This window comes from Tachypleus tridentatus, chromosome 13 (genome assembly GCF_004210375.1).
Source record: "Tachypleus tridentatus isolate NWPU-2018 chromosome 13, ASM421037v1, whole genome shotgun sequence".
NCBI classification, from domain to species: Eukaryota; Metazoa; Arthropoda; class Merostomata; order Xiphosura; family Limulidae; genus Tachypleus; species Tachypleus tridentatus.
Window position 1 is genome coordinate 107,982,991 of NC_134837.1, and position 15,129 is coordinate 107,998,119.

General features: G+C 34.2%; 1 long non-coding RNA gene across 2 annotated transcripts; it reads right to left on the minus strand.

Annotated features, from left to right (window-relative positions):
* Positions 1-368: 368 nt before the first annotated feature.
* Positions 369-11,312, minus strand: LOC143239512 (uncharacterized). 2 transcript variants are annotated; one of them, XR_013021221.1, is made up of 3 exons: positions 11,050-11,312; positions 2,690-3,297; positions 369-1,008 (listed from the first exon to the last, which is right to left on the minus strand). It is a non-coding gene; the product is annotated as an uncharacterized LOC143239512 (long non-coding RNA). The 2 variants fall into 2 exon arrangements; XR_013021220.1 differs by lacking the exon at positions 369-1,008 and having other exon boundaries at positions 1,259-3,297.
* Positions 11,313-15,129: the final 3,817 nt, after the last annotated feature.

The following is a 15,129-nucleotide window of genomic DNA, read 5'->3' on the forward strand; positions in this document are numbered from 1 at the left end:
TACCAGACAACTATTATACATGACCATCTCCTTCAATAAAGTACTTTTATGTTCTCTAGTAAGCCCCTCAGGTTATGGAAATGACATTTTCTTAACAATAAAACATTTTTAACTTAATAGTTGGAGTAAAAAGGAAGCAACACACATAAGCAGAAAGAAAAACTTCACAACAATGTACTGTATGGCCTAGCATCAAAATTGTCTTCTTCCTATTTACTCTGTTCTATTTTCAAATGAATTAATTTTTACTTAGAGTGAGATGATAGGTTTGCAGAATAACACGAAATTTGACTAAGATATTTATGAAGAAGTAATTGTGAGTTATATGAGTAACTTTGTAAGAAAAATAAAGAGACTATATATAACTGCATAAAAATACAATGTTTTTTTATTCAAGCACACAAACATAATATGTATACTTGTTTCAGCATGGAAGACATCACTTTTACGAAATATCTAGATTCCAAATTGCTTTTTTCCTTCAATACTTGTTTCAGACTCTTATAGTAAAAATCCTGTTACAGACTAACTAAATAAACTTCACATTATTTAGTTTTAAAAGTAACTTCAGTCTTAATCAGCTAAACTAGCGCTTACTACGTGACTGGTCATTCCCATTTGCAAGTAACGAATGTTTCGGGAGTAAAGGTGAAACTGTTTGATTAATGCTTAATTCAAGACATATCTTGTGAACCCACAAACTTTATTTCGTGCGTAACATTTCTTTGCTACACGCACTCAAGGTGTTGAAGTGTTTAGAAGCGACACCTGTATCACAGTCTTGTAAGCAGTGGCGAAGAATGGTTGTCATCTGTGTTTTGCTTTGTAACTCCAGGTATCACCTGACTTACCAATGGAGAAATCTGCAGCCCACTTTTCTAAACAATTTGCGACTTTATTTTAATCATAGGTACACCAGGTGTTATCTCAGTAGAAAAACAGAAAGCAATAAGTAGCCAGAACAATAGTAATTTAATGACCATATGCTATGTGGATGGCGCAGTAAACCTAAAAAAGAAACAGCACATTAAAACATAAGAATATAGAAAGTGCATACACAAAAAACGAAAATAAAGCAAAAAGACATCATAACTCACAGACTCTTTATCACTCACAACAAACAAACAAATAAACCACTTTGAAGGTTTGGTAAATAAAATGACAAATAAATATTGAGGATAAAATATTAAAATGTTTTTAACCTTCAAATTAAGTATTCTACATTGGGATAAAAAGTTATTTTTCCCATTTCAAGTGGTTATAAACATCCATCTTAGTTTTATTTTAATATTAGGCCTGAGAGTTTTCTGTCACATTAAATAAAATAGTAACTTTATTTATCCATATTATTATACAAATTAATTTTTGTCTACGGAAAGCTAAAACGGAGAAAGACTAATTATTTTATATTTCAGTTAATTCTTAATGAAATTAATAAAGAAATTTATTTAAAATTTCTTTTAAAAAATTAATTTCTTTTCAAATTAATTACAATTAATTTAATTAATAAAAATTAGTGAAATACGATAATGGTATTTACTCCTGTTTTATTAAGTTTTCTTTAATACTGGATCGTTTATAAAGTAATGAGTGATATTTTTTGTCTGTTTTTATATTACTAAGTAGACTTATTCTTACATGTTGTTTTGATTTTTGAGCAATATGAAATCTTGGTTATCAATTATTAAAGTTAGCTTTTTTTTTTACATATTAACCCTAGAGCTTATGACAGTTACTCAGCCATTTGAACTTCTATATTAACATATCTGCCCACTGAAATGTCGAACGAGCGCAACTGGAAGAAACAGTTGTTGCTAAGCTGTAGGAATGATTAAAGGTCACCTTAGAAACAGTTCATAACACATTAACTGATTTGAAGCTGCAGTTGATTCCAATTGTTTGAAAGAGACTTCATAAAGCTGTTTACTTTGCAAGACTCTTTGGCGTCACCAGCTGTTGAAGTTCTTCATGTTATCAGTTTTCTTGTATTTATCTTTCTTTCTGTCTGTCTGTTTATTTTGACTTAAACGTCAACAGTTTTGGGCTGCAACGTTTATTCACAGAGTTTCGTTCGCCTTTATTAATCGCAAGTAGGTTCGACAACCTCTGGTGCTTCTCATAACTTAAGGCTGTTAAATATTTCTCATGCTATAATGAGTTGTTTGTTTCAGAATGTTAGTGCATAGCTGTGCATGCGTAATTTTGAGCTGATAAATTTAAAAAAATATAGCTAATCAGCAGTACCGACTATTAAATCTTTTTCTGAACGAAAGTTGGGATTTGACAGTCATTCTTTTTACATATCCATGACTAGAAACTGTGGGACATGAACCATGAACACTTCAGTTTTCCAACCCGGAAACAAAGAGTAAATAGATACTCTAATAGCAGAATACTTTAGATTACGAACTAGCTCACGATAAACTTTTGTTTCAAGTTTTACCTACATAATATAACCTAAATCCAAAGATAAGTAAGAAGAAACTTCAGAATTTGTAGTTTTCGTTTGTGCCTATTAATATATCTAGTAATACTTTATTTGCTAATATTCAATTGATAAAACAATAAAAACAAATAAAAAATGTATGAACTTCTTTATTCATATTAGGTATGTTTATGTTATTATAGAGTGCAGCCCCCACTCCGTAATTCGTCAATTTTTGCGGTTACCAATCAAACTATTTCTTACCTAGGTAGGTCTAGGTGCCAAAATCTTATTTGTATCTCAGTTTGTTCTCGAGTTTCGATCATTTTTGAAAATCACAAATTGCTATCATTACAACAAAAGTAGTTGGTTGACCTTCAAAGTGATCTTGATCTTTGACCTACATTCATCAGAAATTAATGAATCGGTTCTTGGAGGGGAGATAAAACTTTTTTAACAAATTAGATCAAATTCAGGTAGAAACGTTTTTAGTTAAACACTTCACCATCATTGAAAACAAATCCCTGCTGTCCGGTGGGATTAGCAGTTCACTCTGAAATAAGTCACTTCTCAAGAGACGACTTTTTTAAAATGGATTTCGATACAAACAAAAAGCTCAAAATTAACACTTTATTATTAAGGAACATGACGACATAAAGCATGAAACAACAGCAAAAAAACACAGTAACACAATCTGCCTGAAGGGCTCAAACGCTATTCATATTCAGTTGGAATTGCGTATCGATCTATGAAGAAAGAGTGCTTTCAAGATAAGTGCCGTACTATGGCGTAATCTTGACTTCTGTGTATTATAGCACCTGTTGTTGTCTGGCAGAACTTCAAGACCACAGATCAAGTCGTAGATTCACCATCTAGAGAATAAAAAAGGGAAATTTCTAAAGACCAAAAGCTACACCACCCTGAAACACGTTCATTTTTATATGATTTATCTACCTGAAACTTTTTTATAAGTGTAACCAACAAACTTGTTCTTTCACCTTAGTCAATTACAAAAACAAATGCTGTGACGTCTCTATTTTCTGAACACGCTCATATAAATGCAGTGAATGAAACAGGTTACTCAGCTGGACCTCATAACCCGTCGTCTCAGTAGAGAAAATATTTGTAGCAAAATATGTGACTGCTTGCCTCTAAGAGTAAAAATATGAAAAATATGATAATGGTATCTTATGACTCTTAATTAATATTATTTCTTTCCTTCCTTCTTTTAAATAATTTCCTTGAAATACAAGATGTTCCTGCATTTTCTAAAACCTCACTTGGGTCCAAGTTTGGTATTTCAAAAACATCGCTTATTACAAATTTCAACCAGTGGCCTGTGAAATTATTCGATAATCCATTATATATTTTGGCAAAATAGGAAATAAAAACTAGTTTTTATGAATTTCAAGTGGATGAGTCATTTTATCAGTGTGCTTGTCACCAAAATCATGAAAAGTGGGAAATCATTAAAAAGCTATAATTTAACAGAGAGGTGTATAACTTTAACATGTAATAAAATGTTTATATACAGAAGATAATATTTTTTAATTCTATTGCACAGAAGGCCCAGCATGGCCAAGTGTGTTAAGGCGTTCGACTCGTAACCCGCAGGTCGCGGGTTCGAATCCCCATCACACCAAACATGCTCGCCCTTTCAGTCGTGGGGTGTTATAATGTTACAACCAATCCCACTATTCCTTAGTAAAAGAGTAGCCCAAGAGTTGGCGGTGGGTGGTGATGATTAGCTGCCTTCCCTCTAGTCTTACACTGCTAAATTAGAGACGGCTAGCGCAGATAGCCCTCGTGTAGCTTTGCGCAAAATTCAAAACAAACCATCACACAGAAACAATTTCAGGAGCTCGTGAAAATAGCAGTAAACGTCTTCTTTGAAAATTTAACTAATTATTGCTCCCAAGACACCTGGTGACTTTTTGAATAAGTTATTAAGGCTTTTTTAATTAATAAATGTCATCATTTTCACTGATATTTATATCTGCGATCATATCCAAAGATTTTGTTTAATTTGTTTGGAATTACGCACGATGCTACACAAGCTCTTCCCACCACTGGTATCGAAACCCGAAAGAATTTGAATTATTGTTAGCTAATTAAATTAATTGTCAGTCAGTTTTGAACAGCTTAATTTACAACGTACTGTCATCGACTGTTATCGATATACGTTGTTTGCAGTGTTAGGATTTTTGTTGTTGTTGCTAAGTGCAAAGTTACACAATGGGCTGTCCGTACTCTGCACATTGAGGGCATCGAAACACGACATTTATCGGGGGACACAAGCAAACCTTTTAATTACTTTTAACCTGAAATTATGTATAAGGAAAAGTACTGAAAAGTGTGAACTAAAAAAGGATTAGTGTTTTAAAATATATTGTGATTTTCATTGAAAAGTAGTTTTGTATGAATGTATAATTTTTTTTTCACATCACATATTTTGGTTGTTTTTACCACCACTCGTGTACATCATCAGTTAACCATTACATTTTGTGATATGTTTAATAAACAGCAGAGTAAAAACCTGCAATAAACTAAATGTAATTATTGTTAAAGTACGTTAACGTTTAAATTGCGTATCAACAATAATTTTAATGTATTCTGAGAATTATTTGGCAAACTATATCAAATAGCAATGCTAAATGGCTATGCAGTAACTTCCACAATTTGCTAAACTACAAAGCGTTGTTGTTTTTGTTGTTGTTTCTTTCGGATTAAACATACTCTCATCATTTCAAATACGTTTCTTTCCAGTTCTGAAAACCGTCTTCTCATATCAGTCTTCGCTTGTACTATGTAACTGAAACTACCTTAAGGTTTCATTCTAAAGATCGTTTGAGTTTTCCTACATCACTCATGAAATGAATAGAAGAATCAGTCAGTATTTGGACATTACGACTTGTCTTGAAAAGTTGTTGTAACACGTTATTACCTTTCTACAAGACTGACCACACATACTGAGATAACATTTTCGACTTTTGCAGCTTTGAAATTAAGGCTAATATAGTTTCGCCATATCTGCTTCCTGTCATTGTTATAGTGTACATTAAGAGTATATCATCTACTAAAGACCGTAGAAAAAAACAAAACAATCTTTCAATAAAGACAAATATACGAAGTGGATAATAATTGGAGAATATATACTCTTCAAAAAAAGAAACGCAAAAGGGATATTTTTGTTATTTTAAAGAGAAATATATGTAATAACGTTACAAGCTCAGAGTATGTAATGTTACACGTGTTAAGGCACTGATTGTCAGACCAAAATGACAATAAAAGTTGTGCACTTTGAAAACGGAGGAAACATCGGATTTTTCGCCAAAACGCATTCGTGTCCAATAAATTTGTTTGAGAGATATGCATGTTCTGCAAGTGCAATATGTGCAAAATCCCTATAAAAGTGACGGGTTCTCGGTTTCCATAGCTCAGTGTTAAGCCACCGACACGCAATACAGTTACGCCAAGACTGACTGAAGCACAACGCAACAATGCCATTAGTCGACAGGAAGCAAGCGAATCTCGATCAGATGTTGCCAGAGCTGTGAATGTCCACCCAAGCACCATCACAAAGCTATGGAATCGTCACCAGCAACATGGATCAACTTGTGACCGTCCACGATCTGGCAGACCTCGTGTGACCACACCCGCACAAGATCGCTACATCCGGTTACGTCACCTTTGGGATAGGACCACCACTGTGACGTTTACTGCCTCAACCATACCAGGGCTGCGTAGGATTTCCGATCAGACCGTACACAATCGTCGATGAGATTCTTAGGCCCCATGTGCAACCCATCATGGTAAACGTCAACGACGTTTTTCAACATGACAACGCCTGTCCTCACACAGCCCGACTCACCACTGTCTTTTTGAGACACCACAACATCAACGTTCTTCCCTGGTTTTCCAGATCACCAGATTTAAACCCCATCGAACATCTTTGGGACGAGTTGGACCGACGTCTGCGACGGCGACAACCTCAACCGCAGACTCTACCTCAGCTTGCAGCAGCTTTGCAGGCTGAGTGGACAGCCATTCCACAGGATGTGATTCGTCATCTCATCGCTTCCATGGGCAGGAGATGCCAAGCAGTTATTGATGCTCACGGGTGGCATACTCGTTATTGACGTTTAGTGACGTTAAACTTCAACTAGTGAGCGTGGACTTCGCCTTTGCAGACTTTGGATGTTCAGCAGTGAATGTGCAAAATTTCACACATGTCATACAGAACTACCCGGAATAAACTTGTTAACAATATGTCTCAAATTTTGTCTTTTGCGTTTCTTTTTTTTTTTTTGAAGAGTATATATGTACACATACATACATACACATTTAATTAACAGGCATACCAAACAACCTTATTAATTATTAAAGTCTCACACTATTCGTTGGGAAAAGAGTAGCCCAAGAGTTGGCGGTGAGTGGTGATGATTAGCTGCCTTCCCTCTTGTCTTACACTATTAAATTAGGGACGACTAGTGCAGATAGCCCTCGAGTAGCTTTGTGCGAAATTCCAAAAAAAAAACAAAGCTTTGTAAACCAGTAACTTAAAGCTGACCCAACCCAAGGGTCTGGAGTATTAGGAAAGTTACGTTTACAAAATAATAATAAGTAAAAAAATGTGAATGTTGATAACTCATGTTTATATGTGATACTTGACAAAAGTTTTGGACTTTGCACTTGAGAAGCCTAAAATAGCGTTCATTAACGTTTGTTATAACTTACTAAAATTATGACTTATATTGTCATTGTTCTATTCGTACAAGGCCGAACCTTTTATTTCTGTAATAAAAAAATGTCAAGAGATGTTCCTAGTTTAGCTTCTGATGGATTCAATAAATTAGTATTGTGTTTAATTTAATATAGAAGCAACAAGAAATATTTTTTAACTTTGTGTTATACAAAAGTCCAAATTTCACCCAAAACATCCGAAAATAACACTTTTTTGTGTTTCATTGAACAGTTGTTTATATAAAAGTTCTGCCCGGAATAAAACTGTAACATAACTACGTTTCTCAATGTTGAAAGTTCAACTTTCCCTTCCTTTAATTGCACATAAAGAAAGTAAATGTAGATGAAGACAGTAATTTAAAGAAGGGAACCCATGACTTTAGTTACACAGCAATAAATATCCCTCCACAATTACTGGACGGGAAATTATTGGTTGTCGTTCAAACGCTTGGGATGATACGCACATACCTCTAGCTTATTTAATACGTATGTTTATGTACCTAGTTTTTGTAATAATTGTGTTCAATCAAGTTGTATTGTATAATTAAACGATATGTTGCACGAGAATAGCACCGCACTTTGTACCATTAGTCATAACAAGCACATTTAATGAAAATCTTTAAAATACCTAGCTCTTATTTGAAACCAATAAACTATGTTGTTTTTCAAGAATTCTGCCAATTAGTGAATAACATGTATTAAAAACACTCTTCGCTATTTTTTTGTTTTACGTTAAAGGCAGATACTTGTAATATAAAGGAAAAAATAAAATAGTTTCAGGCTTACCTCTTCACTGTGCTACGAAACTATAAGTAGATTAATCGAATAATAAACCGTTCCAATTACAGCGTTAAAATATCTGAAATACAAAAAAATTGATACAATATGTGTTTAAAAGAAAAGTCCCCCACCAGGGTCACAGTGATATGTCTGCGGACTCATACTGCTAGAAACCTAGTTTCGATACCTGTGGTGAACACAGCACAGATAGCCCATTGTGTAGCTTTATGTTTAACAACAAACAAACAAAAGAAAAAGTAAATAAATTGTTCTGAACGTTTCGGTCATACTGACGTTCAGTAGAACTCGACGTAGGTCGCTCAACCTATATACTGATCACATATTACCCCTCAACCCCACTCACAACTTAAAGCGATTTTAAAAGTAAAACAAAAAGCGCCATTTTTATTTGATGCAATGAAAAATAAAGCTTTTATTTATTGTTTCAGTGGACTAGTTTCGATAACACAGTTAATGTTGTCAGGTTTTATGTATGAACTGAATTCTTTACAACAGATGTTGGACCGGCATGGCCAGGTGGGTTAAGGTATTCGACTTGTAATCTGAGGGTCGCAGGTTCGAATTCCTGTCGCACCAAACACGCTCGTCCTTTCAGTTGTGGGGGCGTTATAATGTGAGGGTCAATCCCACTATTCTTTGTAAAAAGAGTAGCCCAAGAGTTGGCGATGGGTGATGATAACTAGCTGGCTTTCCTCTAGTCTTACACTGCTAAATTAGGGACGGGTAGCGCAGATAGCCCTCGTGTAGCTTTGAGCGAAATAAAAAAAACACACACACACAAAAAAAACAATACAATAGGTTCTGTGACTTCTTGACGATAAATTTCGACAACGAACACTACACAGTCCACTTGTTTTAAAAATAGTATACTAAAACAAGCCGAACGCTTGTTGCACTATTTGTTATCACAGTTGTATCCAAAGTTTTAAATAACTTTTCTTTTTCGTTAAAGACACCATAGCTTGGTTCAGTTATTTTAGAACACATTTTGGTGAAACGAATTATTCCAAAAGCTGGTAAAATATCCGAATAATAAATAGTATATAAAGTAAAGGTTTGAGATGCCACAGAAGATGTATTAAAATGAGCTAATGTTATAACAAATTCCAAGCTAAGGAGATGAAAACTTATTGGCTAAGTACTTGAATACTAAGGATTAAACTTCAGTTGCTATAAACTAAGAATTAAACTTCAATTTGTATACACAAAGGATTAAACTTCAATTTGTATACACAAAGGATTAAACTTCAATTTGTATACACAAAGGATTAAACTTCAGTTGCTATAAACTAAGAGTTAAACTTCAATTTGTATACACAAAGGATTAAACTTCAGTTGCTATAAACTAAGAATTAAACTTCAATTTGTATACACAAAGGATTAAACTTCAGTTGCTAAAAACTAAGAGTTAAACTTCAATTTGTATACACAAAGGATTAAACTTCAGTTGCTATAAACTAAGAGTTAAACTTCAATTTGTATACACAAAGGATTAAACTTCAGTTGCTATAAACTAAGAGTTAAACTTCAATTTGTATACACAAAGGATTAAACTTCAGTTGCTATAAACTAAGAATTAAACTTTAATTTGTATACACAAAGGATTAAACTTCAGTTGCTATAAACTAAGAATTAAACTTTAATTTGTATACACAAAGGATTAAACTTCAGTTGTTATAAACTAAGAATTAAACTTTAATTTGTATACACAAAGGATTAAACTTCTATACACCAAGAGTTAAACTTCTACTCGTATACACAAAAAATTAAACTTTGGTTTCTATAAATTTAGGATTAAACTTCAATTTGTATACACTAAGAATTAATATTGCACTTGTACATACCAAGGATTAAACTTCGGCTTCGGCTTCTATACATAAGGATTAAACCTGAACTTGTATACATTAAGGATTACGCTTAAGCTTCGAAATATCGTATGGGATCGAACTAAAATATTTTAAATTTCTCCGTGTGTCATCAGGAATGTTCCAGCTTCAAATAAACAAAAGTGATCTATACGGACTTCCACCTTAAAACTCAATCTTGTTTGACGTTCTGCATCACTATCAGCTTAAGGAAACATCAGAATATAGGTACTTACAACAGTATGTTTAACTATGGAGTGTAAAGATAAGTACGAAATACAACGTCATCAAATCGTATGGTTTTCTTATGCTGCTTTCAACGAATATTTCAGGGAGACTTTTGACAGCCTCATCTCTTGAGTTCTGATACTGAAGTGATTGTGAGCGAAAAAAAAAACGTATATTTCGATTATTATTTTACACACCTCTATTTGAAATCCCTATAGAACTGCTTTAAGTACAACCCAGGCAGAGTTCAAGCACTGAAGCGATTTGTGGCAGGCAAAAGTTAACTGCTGTTTCTACTCATCTCTAATTCAAAATTTCATCAATTTTTGTTTAATCTCGAGAGAAATGTAGTACGAATTTCTTACAATAAATGTGAAATATAGTCCTAGTGTAAAATTGTGAAAATATCTGATATTTAGTATTCAACCCTAAACGACACCTTATGAGATATATGGCTAAACGGCTAAGTCAAAGAGCCCTAGGCGCAAGCACAATCATCACTCGTTTATTGCTGTTGATCAAAGAACAGGAAGTTAGTCGGTAGCACCTACCACCTACACGGTGGAAATAACCACAGATGAATGTGTGGACCGCGTTCAGCGACATATTGTGGGCTCGAACCTTGGACCTTTTAATTGCCAAACAATAAGTGTGACAAATAACGTGAATCTCAGTTCCTGTAATTTTTTAATACTTCAAATAAAATTTGTGGTATAAAATCTGTGCAAATAAATGGGAAATAAACTTTTTTCCGCAAAAGATAAGACTGGTGTGTTGTCTTCCTTTGGCAGGTTATTAACTACAATATCAGAAGATTCGATGAGATTTATAATGTTTATCGGAACTACAATACGATCAACCACAAATGATATAAACTAACACAATGTTCAGTGAACAGAATCACTTTACTTATCAGAATTAAATTGGCTGTGTGATCGTTAATAATATAAAAGTTGTAAGCAAGAACAAAAGTACATTAACACTTACTTTCACTTTGTAGAATCAGCGTTCTGGATTTCTAAGAACTTACGAATAAAAACGAAACAAAATGGCATAACAGGGCCACCACACTATATTTTCCATATTCGGTGGTGACAAAGCTTTTCGTCCAATCCCAGAACTTATCAAAGTTGCTAGGATATAATAATATACACACATAATAAAAGCCAATGCGCTATTAAATATTACCAGTTGTAACTGTAATGGTGTGAAGTACCTTAAGCAAATGTAGTGTGTTACCATTATTAAATTGATTTACGTCATTTACAACTCAGAATTAGTGTAAGAATTTTTAAAATATTATTTATTATGTGTTTGTTTTTTATTGGATTAACTTTAATATCATTCAGATGAATAAGCAAACCAGATAGCTGGTTATCTTGTTTTGCAAGAAACATATAACTTCACCAAACAGACACTAGGGGAAAACCCGAGAAGTGACTTTGTTCACAGTTACATTCAGTCCTAAGTCCACTATCAAGAATTCCACGCCACTCACGTCATTAGGCTAGCCTTTGAGTTCTCGACATTTCTTATGTTCATACGTAACCAACATGACCAGAAACTTCTCAAGAACTAGTTAAAATTAACAAGTGAGTCGGTAAGATACGAGAATAGATATGTCTGTGGATGTACACGGCAGTTCCCAAAGATAGGATAAACGCGATTCGAGGTTGGGCATATCCTGTTTATTTAGATCTTGCAGTTAAGTGCAAAAATGCGTCCTAAAATATATGTATGAATAAAATATGTGTTCGTATACCAAGTCACAAAATGATTTAGTTCACGATATCTGCTATTACCTTCCTATTATTTCTAATTTAAACATGACAAACATATATCAACCATATATGTACATAGAACAACGTCCACGGCTGGAATGGCGGTAAGTCTGCGGATTTACAACTCTAAAATCGTGGGTTCGATTCACCTCGTTGGACTTAGTAGATAGACCAATGTGGCTTTACTGTAAGAAAACACACACAGGGAAAAACACATTTCGACCTTTCTGTAATTGGGTCAAAATCAATGTTTTACTCCTTTTTTTTTTATAACTATTCCATTCAAAAACACATTGACTAATTGTAACTACTCTCTTTGATAACGACGAGATTTTAGGAATAAATGCAAACCATACATTGCAATGAAGAAGCGTATGTATATATATATATATATTCGTATCTCGAAAGAACTGCACCAGCCAGTTAATAATTTTGTTAACATATTCTCCATTGAAACCTTGTTACTCAGCAGTTCGTGCAGAAATTACTTTCACTGGTATATAGGATATACTATATACCATATAACTTCTAAAAATAAATATATTATTTCCTTTACACGTGTTGTGCGTTATTGTACTAATCTATTTTTCAATCTGTATGTGTTTGGTGTAATTACAATGTCTACATCGTTTAAAGAGGTAACGTTTGGAGATAATTGACTTTATATTTGTCATCAAAATTCAACTTGCAAAAATACTGTTCGGTCTTGTTGTTAAGCCTACATCCCATCGGCCAGTAGGACGGGAGTGGGCTGTTAATGGTTAGCCTGTCGATCACTGAATCTTAGGTTCCCCCACAAGATCGCTCTCTGCTCTAGGTGTGTTATAAGAGTGACTGTCAAATCTCATTGTTCGGTGTGGCGAGAGTTGCCCAGTAACTGGTCTTAAATGTTTCCTTTTCAAATTAGGGTCGTAGAGTAGTTGCCAGATAACCTCGTGCAGCTTTGCGCGAAATTCAATAGACAAGTCGTAAGAATAGTAAAAATTTCTAATACATTCATATCAGCGAAAGAAATACAAAGTTTTCTTTTATCATCAAAGACAACAGTTAAAATGTAACAATATTTATAAAAATCTTACAGTAAGTTTTTGTTGTTGTTGTTTTCAGTTTAAATTAGCGAAGATTGGCATTTACTGGAGAAGTATGAGAAATTACAACTTATTTTCTTATCAATATAATATAGATATTATATAGATTGAAATGATATACTATTACACTCGGTTATCATTTTGTTAACATTCAAACTTTAAGATCTTGTATCCTCATAACAGGACATTAGAGTAAATGTAACATCATCCTAAAAAAGTTAAGGAAACGCTAGGGTTCGTCACACAGTTTTGTGAATTGTTTATTTCAGTACTTTAGCTAATAAGTATACAAAGTACTATGTTCGCAAAGAAGTTCTTAGTGAACAGTACACACTGATAACTGAAGTCCTTGTTTCTTAAAATTCTGATCCATTTATAACATTTCTTTTCTCGAATAATGAACAACCAGTAATACGTAATACAAAATATTGTATTATTATATCATTATAAGACAGTAAGGTTAAATGATCGTTTATATATACCCAAAATGCCTAGGAATAACTTTTTGGATAAGTACAACGACAAGATAGGGCAATTGGCTAACCGTCACTCCTATAACTCATCACCCGACCTCGAAGTACGAAACTCGTTTATATGGAACAGAAAATAATCTACACCAAACGCTACCCAGTATGCCAACTCTGGCCTTTGTAAGACTGAAAGATCCCTTGTCGAGAAGTTGTTTTAAAAAAGTACTTAATTTTGTTTTTTATAGATATTTGATTCTTGAGAAAAGAGTTGAGCAAATTAATTGGTTACGTCGTCATGTGGTTTAAAACACGTAAGCCATGATAAGGCATAATATTGCCAGGTTAAGTAGTAATAGCAAGATTGTGGTAAAGAGTATGTGTTCTTGTAGTAATGCTTCGAAATCATTATAAAGCACTTTTTCCTTCTTTTTCTTTGAATAAATCATTCGTAAACGTGGATTCATCGCTTACTAATTCCATAACATCTTGTAAACAACCAAAACAGTTAGATAACAAGAGAGATGCTCCTGATGAACCATCAGTTTTCTAAGAATAAACAGACGTGCTTTTAGTCTTTATTAAATTTCCTGTGTTGTAGCTTAACGTGGTGTTTGAAGAGTACCTTAGTGAAAATAAACACTACTGGCGTTGTTTCTTCGAAAGCCAACATCTGCCGGTAACGTTTCTTTGTGTTTTTAACAAACTATATGTGTTTTTTCAGCTTTATTAGCTCACTTGGAAAAAGCACAGAAGTTCAGAACATACCTGTTTGTTTTGAATTTCGCGCTACTCGTGGGCTATCTGCGCTAGCCGTCCCTAATTTAGCAGTGTAAGACTAGAGGAAAGGCAGCTAGTCATCACCACCCACTGCTAATGCTTGGGCTACTCTTCTACCAACGAATAGTGGGATTGACCATAACATTATAACGTCCCAACGGCTAAAAAGGCGAGCATGTTTGGTGCGACCGGGATTCGAACCCGCCACCCTCGGATTGCGAGTCGAACGCCTTAACACACTTGGCTATGCCGGGCCTCAGAATATGCTCTTTGAATCATTTTTTATTATCATTTCTATTCTATATCATCTTGTTCCTTCAACTTTCAAGCCCAGCATGGCCAGGTGGTTAAGGTACTCAATTGGTAATCTGAGGGTCGAGAGTTTGACTCCCCCTCTCACCAAACATGCTCGGCCTTTCAGCCGTGGGGGCATTGTAACGTGAAGATCAATCCCACTATTCATTGGTAAAATAGTAGCTCAAAAGGAGGCGGTATGTGGTGATGACTAGTTGCCTTCCCTCTAGTCTTACACTGTTAAATTAGGAACGGCCCGCGCAGATAGCCCTCGTGTAGATTTGCGCAAAATTCAAAACAACACAAAAATGTATATATATTTGTATTCGAAACTCTACAGGTCAAAGTGTGGGATTAATCATCCCATACGTGTTCTATAATTCAACACTAACACGAAATCCCTGTAAATGAACTTACTTTGACCTTTTACATTTTAGATAATTCACTCTGACCTCTACACAGAATCATTCCTTGTAAATAATTAGACAACTGTTGTTTCAAACACACTTCTGTTTGTCTAGTGAACAACACAAGTTTTTAAAGCCACTCTTACTTCCTAAAATAACTTTTGTCATTATAAATCCCAAATATCATTCTAAAGTCATGCGATGAGTTTGCATTTGATGAGCCACTGATGCTTACAAACACTTTTATTAC